The following is a 9,450-nucleotide window of genomic DNA, read 5'->3' as shown; positions in this document are numbered from 1 at the left end:
TAAGAAACCAACTAAGCAAGCTTGTAAGCAAGCAAGCAAGTGAGAGTGAGAAGAAAGAATAGTCTTGTAAGAGTGTGAGTGCTCTAGAGTTTGTCTCTAGAAAGTGAGTGAGTGTCATAGCTTCTCAAGAGTGTCTTTGATAGTTTGTGTTGTAATATTTTGTTTGTGTAATGCAAGTAATTTGTTTACTTGTATTGTCTCTTAGAGTTGTGTACTGCCCAACATATGAGATTTATTCTAGTCCTAATCAATAGCCTAACGAGAGAGAGATTGATGGATACTATTAGGGAAACTAAATTTGTAGACAAAATTTGCAAATTAAATGATGTTTTACTAATAAAAATGAGCACGATGCTTATCATCAACTTCCATGTCATTTAGTTTTCAAAATTTTATTTACAAAATTTAGTCTCTGTAGCATTATCTAAGATGATTATTAGACTACATAATTTGGTTTTCACCTACTATTAAAATATAAAAACTAAATGCCCAATTGGCATCTGTGCGGGTAAACCTTAGTGATGAGCAATTGGCAACCTTTGCCATCAATTAAGTAGTCAGCATGGAGTAATAGACTAATCTGGGTTGTACCCTAGGGTTTCTCATGCGCACAGCTCTCTTTGTAACTCCAGATGCCCTTCCTACTTATCACATTTTATGATATGATAACATTTTTTTTTAAGTTCTTATTGAAGAGTGCGCTTGAACACTACTACAATATTAGCTTTAGGTGGCGGATATTAGAAAAATCATGTCGGATAAATTATATCCGACACATCATTTAATTAATGGCGGATATTAGAAAAATTATGTCAGTTATATCCGACATAAAGTTCTAACAGATTTTTAGTGGCGGATATCAACAAAATCATGTTAGTTATAACCGATGGTATTTTTAATCTTTTTTTAAAATATTTTTTATAGATTCTGGCGGTTTTTAAGTTAATGGTGACGGTTATGACCGACAGAAATTGACTATTTTATTATTTTACTTTCTGGCGGTTATTATTTTAGTATTCTGAAGATTATAACCAATACAAATGAAAATTTTATTGTTTTAAAATTTTATATTGATTAAAATAAATAAATAAACACATATTTTTTTTTTAAAAAAAAATTTCACTCGTGACCCTAAAGCCTAATGAACCCAATTCCCAAGAGCCATAAATTCTATGAGAGAATAATAACAACAGACTACAATCTGAAACTCTATCATCTTTGTAATAAGAATTATGCTCCCTCACAGGCAAGCAACAAGATACAAAGAAATTCAAACAATTTTTTTTCAATGCGTCATAAAGCACATTGTTTGGCACATAAACACACATGAACATCTGGTGTACTCTATCATGTTTGATTTTATTATTTTAAAATGTTATATTGATTAAAAATAAATAAACACATGTTTAAAAATAAAAATAAAAAATTCACTCATAGCCCTGTCGAATATAACCGACATGAACAAAGCAAAATTTTGGACAACCGTCAGAATAATCTCTAAATGTTTTTTTTTTTTTTTTTTGCGATTTTTTACACATGCTATCTCGGAGTATATACAAACATTTGGATCGTTGAAACTAGTTTCGTAGAATGCATATCCTATCAAATTGATAGATTTAACAAACACTTAAGAGTTAATGTTATACTTCCATTAAGTATAAGATAAGATTTATCCACTAATGTAAATATTTTAAATTGAAGATCGAATTCATTCATTGCATTCTTATAGGATCGAGGAATGTAGTTGTAAAAAATCATCAAAATCGAAGCTAAAATAACCGTTAAATTGTGATTTTTTATTTATAACCATAAAAAACTTTTGTTTCGTTACCTAAGCTCTGAATGTTTAATTTTTGCGATTTTTTATGCGATCTTGGAGTGTGTACAAACAAGTTTAACGGTTGGATCTTTGAAAAATGTTTCGTAGAATGCGTATCGCATCAAAATGGTAAATTAAACAACACTTAGAGTTGATGTTATACTTCCCATCAAGTATAAAATAAGATTTTGCGGTATCCACTAGTGTAAATATTTTAACTTGAAGATCGAATTCGTTCAATGCATTCTTATAGGTCGAGGAGTGTAGCTGTAAAAAATCATCAAAATCGGAGCTAAAATAATGGTTAAATTGTGATTTTTCGTTTATAACCGTCGAAAACTTTTGTTTTGTTACCTAATCTCTGAATGTTTGTTTTTTGTGATTTTTTACGTATGTGATCTCAGAGTGTGTACAAACAAGTTTGACAATTAGATCATTGAAAAACGTTTCGTAGAATGTGTAGCGTGTCAAAACGGTAGATTAAATAAACACTTAAGAGTTAATGTTATACTTCCATTAAGTATAAAATAAGATTTTTTGGTATCTACTAGTGTAAATATTTTAAATTGAAGATCAAATTTATTCATTGCATTCTTATAAGGTCAAGGAGTGTAGCTGTAAAAAATCATTAAAATCGGAGCTAAAATAACCGTTAAATTATGATTTTTCGTTTATAACTGTCGAAAACTTTTATTCCATTACGTAATATCTGAATGTTTGTTTTTACGATTTTTTACATATACAATATGAGAGTGTGTACAAATAAGTTTGACGGTTAGATCGTTGAAAAAAGTTTCGTAGAATGCATATCGGGTCAAAACGGTAGATTAAACAAACACTTGGAGTTAATGTTATACTTCCCCATCAAGTATAAAATAAGATTTTATGGTATCCACTATTGTAAATATTTTAAATTGAAGATCGAATTCATTTAATGCATTCTTATAGGGTAGAGGAGTGTAGTTGTAAAAAAATCATCAAAATCGAAGCTAAAGTAACCGTTAAATTGTGATTTTTCATTTATAACCGTCGAAAACTTTTGTTTTGTTACCTAATCTTTTAATGTTTGTTTTTTGTGATTTTTTATGTATACGATCTCGGAGTGTGTACAAACAAGTTTGATGATTGGATCATTGAAAAACGCGTTCATAGAATGTGTATCGCATCAAAACGGTAGATTAAACAAACACTTAGAGTTAATGTTATACTTCCATTAAGTATAAAATAAGATTTTGTGGTATCCACTAGTGTAAATATTTTAAATTGAAGATCAAATTTATACATTACATTCTTATAGGGTCGAGGAGTGGAGCTGTAAAAAATCATTAAAATCGAAGCTAAAATAACCATTAAATTGTGAATTTTTGTTTATAATCGTCGAAAACTTTTGTTCCGTTACGTAATTTTTGAATGTTTGTTTTTTACGATTTTTTACGTATGCGATCTTGCAGTATCTACAAACAAGTTTGATGGTTAGATCATGAAAACTATTTTCGTAGAATACATATCTTTGTTAAATTTGCCTAAATTTTGAACTGGGAAAAGTAATTTGTGCTAAATTTTTATTTATGTTTTTCAAGTATTGATTAGACAATATTTAGTTTGTGTGATGACATTTTCATCGTACAATTCTCTTTTTGTTTTTTTATCACATATTTTACATGGATTATTATCTATTAAACCAAAAGTGTAAAAATGATCTATTAAACCAAACAATTATTTATTTAATTTTTAAAAACATATTCTATTTAAATACATATTATTTATTTATTTATTAAACCAAACAATTATTATTTTATTTTTAAATCGTGACAAAATTTTTTTTTGGGGGTGGGGGGTGATTTTAAAATTTTTGGGGGGAATTTTTGCCGCTATTTTTTTTCTGTCAATTATAACCGACATTAATGATAATTGTCTCCCAGTTTTTATTTTAAAAAAATGTTTCTGTCGGTTTTAACTGACAGTAATAGAAAAGACTCTAAGTCCAAAATAAAACCCCTTCATCTCTTCCTTACGCCGATGCTTCTCCCTTCCCCCTTTTCTCCTCTCCTTATTTCCTTCTCCTTCTCTTCTCTCCTCATTTACTTCCAGTTCAAACACCTACAACCAAAGTTCATAAACCTAATTCTTGAAGAGGGTATTGAGGGAGGAGTTGAGAGACGACCGTAACAATCACAGGCTATTGGTGATTGTTGTACAAGTTGTGCTCTTAGAGTCTGGTTTCGTTGGCTTCGATTCGTTTTCAGGTATGCTGGCTAATCAAAGGACGGGTTCAACGATTTCGCTTTCATATACTATGCATGAGATATTGCGAAATCGGGGCAATATTGGTAGAGAGGTTGAAAGGGTTGTGTTGAAGTTTCAGAATTTGGGGCATTTTGTGAATGTTTATGGGTCTTTGGAAAATGACGATTCTTCGCCCTATCAAGTATGTTTGGACAAAAACAGATTTGCCCCAATGATTGACTTCGTTTATGAAACCCAAAATGTCGTTAACAGAGATGGGTTCGTTTTAGAGTTATGGAAGATTGTGAAAGATGGGATCACATTCCCATTGCTGATTGATCTTTGCACAAAGGTTGGTTTGCCTGCACCATCGAGCCTTATGCACCTTCTACCGGAGCTCAAAATGAAGATTCTGGAGCCAATTCTGGTAACACTCTCGCGCTCTCTCTCTCTCTCTCTCTCTCCCCCCCCTCTGTCTCTTATCTCTCTGTCTCTCATATGGGGAATTGTGGGTACAAATAAACTTGCTAAAATTTGTTAGTAGTTAGTAGTTACCCGAGTGAGAGGTTGAAAAACTTGAATAATTTTGTGTTGTTTGTTTCAGTGGGTTGGATGTTGTTGGTGGTGGAGCTACGAGTGGATGTTGTTGCTCAAAATGATTAGCATAGCATTATGGTGCTGATGCTGCTCGAGACACCTCAAATACGGGGCAGTAAGGGACAACCCATCCCATAAACTCGTCGGACTCGAACAACCCCATGATGGAGGGTAAAAACGAGTAAGGGTTCAGGCTGGATAGTCTGGTCAGGACGTGGATTTCCCAACGGGTGTGGCGCTTGGCTTCTAGCTTGAAACGGAAGGCAAACTTGTCGACAACTTTGAGAGCGAACGGGCGACAGGTAGAGGGGTCAGATGACGGGTCGTGGACTAAGAAAACGATGCCCATTGCTCCCTTGCCTAAGACTTTAAGGACCTTGAGGTTTTCGAGATCGAGCTCCAGCGAGGTTTCAAATGGTGAATGCAGAAAGTGTAGGGGATATGGAAAATGCATAGTGATTTATATTTTTTTATTATTAATATATTTTCTGTCAGTTTTAACCGACAAGAATGATTTTATTTATTTCTATTAATAAATTCTCTGTCGGTTATATCTGACACAAGTGGCCGCGGTTTAGTACTTCTGTCGGTTTTATCGACAAAAATTCTCTTGTTTATTTAATATAAATATATATTTGGTCGGTTATATCTGACACAATTTCTGTTGGTTTTAGAATATTTTATGTCGAAAAATTTATTTCCTGATGCTGGCAATTCTGTCGCTTATTATATCTGCCACTACATCCATTTTCTGTCGAATTTTGCTTAAAATCCGATAGTAATGTACATTTCTTGTCGGTTATCATAGCAACACTAATAAATGGTTTTGTAGTAGTGGAAAATGAAAGCAACGTTTAAGAAAATGGTTATTCGTTACCAGTGTTTTAAAATACTCGCATTGGGGCGTGCCTAGGTGGCCTCGAAGGCTGGGCGGGTGGCTTGCCGCCTTTGTTTTGTGGAAGTCGGCGAAAAACTCGCCTAGGGTTGTGGGGGCTCACCTAGGAGGTTGAGGCGCGCCTTAGGGCGGTTTGAGGTGGATGAAAACTTGCCTAAAATTTGTTGGGGACCTCGAAGTCAAAGGCTGGCCATGTTGCAGCAGCTACCTGCTGGTTTTTCTCGAATTTCAACAGCGGCGTCTTCACGAAGAAGACGACCGTGAAGAAGAGAAAGGGCTTTTTTTTTTTCCCTCAGACTTGGCTCAAAACGACGTTGTTTTGGCCAAGTCTTTTAACTTTTTTTCAAATGACTTGGCCCAAAACGACGTCGTTTTGACCAAGTCTAATATTTTTTTTAATTATTTTTAAAATACAAGGCCAAGTCTAATTTTATTTATAATAAAAAAAAAATATAACCCCCAATTCCCCTTCTTCCCCATCCCATTCCAAATCACAGTTCACCCAATTCCACAATTCCACAATTCCCCAATTCCTCAGATCCAAAATTCTCAATCGCAATCTCATATTTCAATGTTACCCCAATATTATACTTCAATTTCTTTCAAAATTCTCTAGAACACCACAATTGTTTTAAAATTCAATTAAGTTTTTTAGTATTCTAATCTCACTTTAGTCTTGGCTGCTTGTTTTATTGTTGATTAATTGTTTTACAAAGAATTATATTTTATATACACAAATATTTAGGTCCCGTGAGGCTTCACCTCACGCCTAAGCGGAGCTATCCATGGAACGCCTTGCCCACACCTCCGCCCTTTAATACATTGTTTGCTACCAAATTTCCGCCATGAGTCTGTGTCTGTGTTTTCCTATTACATGAATTCTAGTTGGCATTAATTTCCTTACAACAGTTCTTTTCCATTGAAGGTTATAGAACACAAGCCATATGATCACAAGGCGGATATTTTTAGCTTTGGAGTTGTGTTATTGGAGTTACTGACTGGAAAGGTATTGCTTGTCGATAGCATCATTTATTTTATCATTTCTTTTACTATTGCTCTTGTTTCTGATTTCTTCTATTTAAATCGGCAGCTTCCATATGAACACTTGACCCCATTACAAGCAGCCGTCGGAGTTGCCCAAAAGGTACACTATCATTCTACAATTTTGTTTAGTTAGTGACCAGAGACATATTCTTCTACCCTTGTCCAGCTACGATTAGTTCTCTTAATCACTAATTAATCGTTGGGAGCTGAAACCACTTGTGTGACTGGCTTAGTGCCCGCCCATGGAGAAGAATGATAAACCCTTTGAGTGGTACATCTTTTATTCAAACGATGGACTGTGTATAAGTTTGCCTACCGTCTTTCCAGGGCTTACGGCCGACCATCCCAATGAATACTCCTCCCAAGCTTGCCGAGCTGCTCGATAAATGCTGGCAGCAAGATCCAGTATCAAGAACTGATTTCTCAGAAATCATAGAGATTCTGCAGGCATTAGCCAAAGAGGTATACATTCTGGTTGCAGTTACTTGGCAAAACATGTATAATATGAGCAAAGTTGACCACTAAACCAAGTTTATTGAACAGGTTGGTGACGGAGTGGAACGATACAAATCATCGGGAGGATTTCTGTCCATCCTGAGACGGGGGTCATCACTAACCAAGGCAAGCAGATGTTTTTTACTTATCAAAAGGAATTGTGCAGTACAGGGAGTTCCCCAACCATTTCACATATACCATGTACAGTATTACGTCCAACCGATAACTCGTTAGAGCCTTTCTGCCTTTTTAATATTTCATATCGTAGCAGCAGTTCTGAATGTAATGGTAATGGGTTGGATGAACATGTTGAGGTGATGTTTTACAATGACAATGTTGTCGTGAGTTTCTTTCAATGCAAAAGTGGACAATAATGACAATATCTTATTAATGTGACTCCATTACTTTTCACTTGTATGTAATACAAGTATATTTTTACTCGTACTTAATACGATTTAGAATTTATTTGGAAATAGTTAACGAAAAGCTCTTTTGGCAGAAACTATTAACGGAAAGCTCTTTTGGCAGGAAAAGTTAGAAGTTCTTTTAGGTAGAAGTGCTTTTTTTAGGAAGAAGTGCTATTTAGGGAAGGGATTTTGAAAATATTTATAAGTGTATGTAATATGATTTAGATTTTCACTCGTATGTAATGTGAATTTAGTATCTATTTGGGACTGCGTCTCAAACAATCAACAACTAAAAGCTGTTTTGGCAGAAAACTTAAGAAGTGCTTTTAGGTAGAAGTGCTTTTTGGGGAAGGGCTTTTCAATGTATTTACAATAGAGACACTTGTAGTAAAAGTGCTTATTAGCAATCCAAACGGGCCTTTTAAGGTTTAATACAGATTGTGAAATGGACCCGGCTGCCAAAGTCAACCAAATTTACAGCTCAATCTCCCCCCTAAGTAAGATTAAATTAGTTCGAAATGGGAGTACCACGGTTGGGCCTGGAATTGGGTTAAGTCTCCAAAGTATTATTTTATGGTACTAACAAAATTCCTTTTTTTTTTTTTTTAACAAACGATATTATTTACACTAATGGGGAATGAGATAGGTTTAATCTCATAATAGGCTAGCAATAATGTGGTTCAAATTCGTTTTTGGCGAGAATCGTATCTAAGACTGCTCACTTACAAGTGAAAAGGAATACCGCTAGACTGTAGTATTAAGTGACGAACAAATGATATTATATACACTAAGGGGTGTGGGAGATATAAGCCTTACAATGGGCTAGCAATAATATGATTCAAATTTGTCCTTGGCGATAACCGAACCTAAAGCCTCTCACTTACAAATGAAGAGAAATGTCACTAAACTCTAGTATTAAGTGGCCAACGAAATTCTATTTTAAACTAAGATAAACTATAAATTGAATATCGAACTCTCGTGCATAAAGAAAGTACACTGGCATAGTAACCTATAATTTAGGAAGGAAAAAAAAAGATGATGCTAGACTTGTGTGGAATATATCGGGGAGGAGATTCTCTCTCCTCCTAATCTCTCTCATCTTCCAACTTAAGGTGATGAGAAAATAAGATGAGAGAATCCTGCTATATATAGGAGCTTAGAGCACTTAGCAGTGGGACACTTTATCCCTTTTTGGCTTTCACTATCCTCTTTACAAAGGGTAATGAAAATTTAAGGCGACTGAAAAGCAAACAGGAAGTTCTATCTTTGGGTAGCCAAAAAAGGATTAAGATCCTCTCCTAAGCAAATGGTGAGATCCTCCTGATCACGTTTATTGGGTCATTCAAATTTTATTCAATGACTACAAATAAGGAGTTTCTTTAAAAGTTATAATAATTGTAGCCGTTGGATAAACTTTGAACGGTCCGATAGACCTGGTTAGGAGGATCCTCACCATTTGCTTAAAAGAGGATCTTGATCCGCCAAAAAAAAAAGCTTTATAGTTTTCCCCAAAAAAGAAAAAAAAAGAAAAGAAAAAAGAAGAGGCTTTATGAATATTCTTTCACATCAATATTCCCGAATCGAAACCTTGCTAACATTTAGGAATTAGCAGTTTTTCTTTTTCAATTTGGTCCTAAATTAGTTATTAGGACCACACACGCCCATACGTACATGTATTCCACCACATATTGTGATAAAACTAATTCTCCTTTTTTATGTGACTCAGTACTACGATCTTGTGGTAATCCTCTTCCCTTAGAAGTGAAAGATCTTAGGCCCGAATCTCGTGGATGATGAATTCGATATCAAATTAGGTTGCCTATTATGTGGCTTAACCAAACTTTTCATTCCCTTAGTGTAAAAATATCAATGTACTAAAAAAAAATATATCTTTCTATGCACCCTAAGTACTACATGAGACATTGACGTACTTTTGACTTTCAGGTCAAAAAGTACACTAAAGCAGA

Source organism: Pyrus communis, chromosome 10, assembly GCF_041283825.1.
Source record: "Pyrus communis isolate YQ-2024b chromosome 10, ASM4128382v1, whole genome shotgun sequence".
Taxonomy (NCBI): Eukaryota; Viridiplantae; Streptophyta; class Magnoliopsida; order Rosales; family Rosaceae; genus Pyrus; species Pyrus communis.
The sequence above is the reverse complement of the archived record's forward strand: the minus strand, read 5'-3'. Positions refer to the sequence as shown.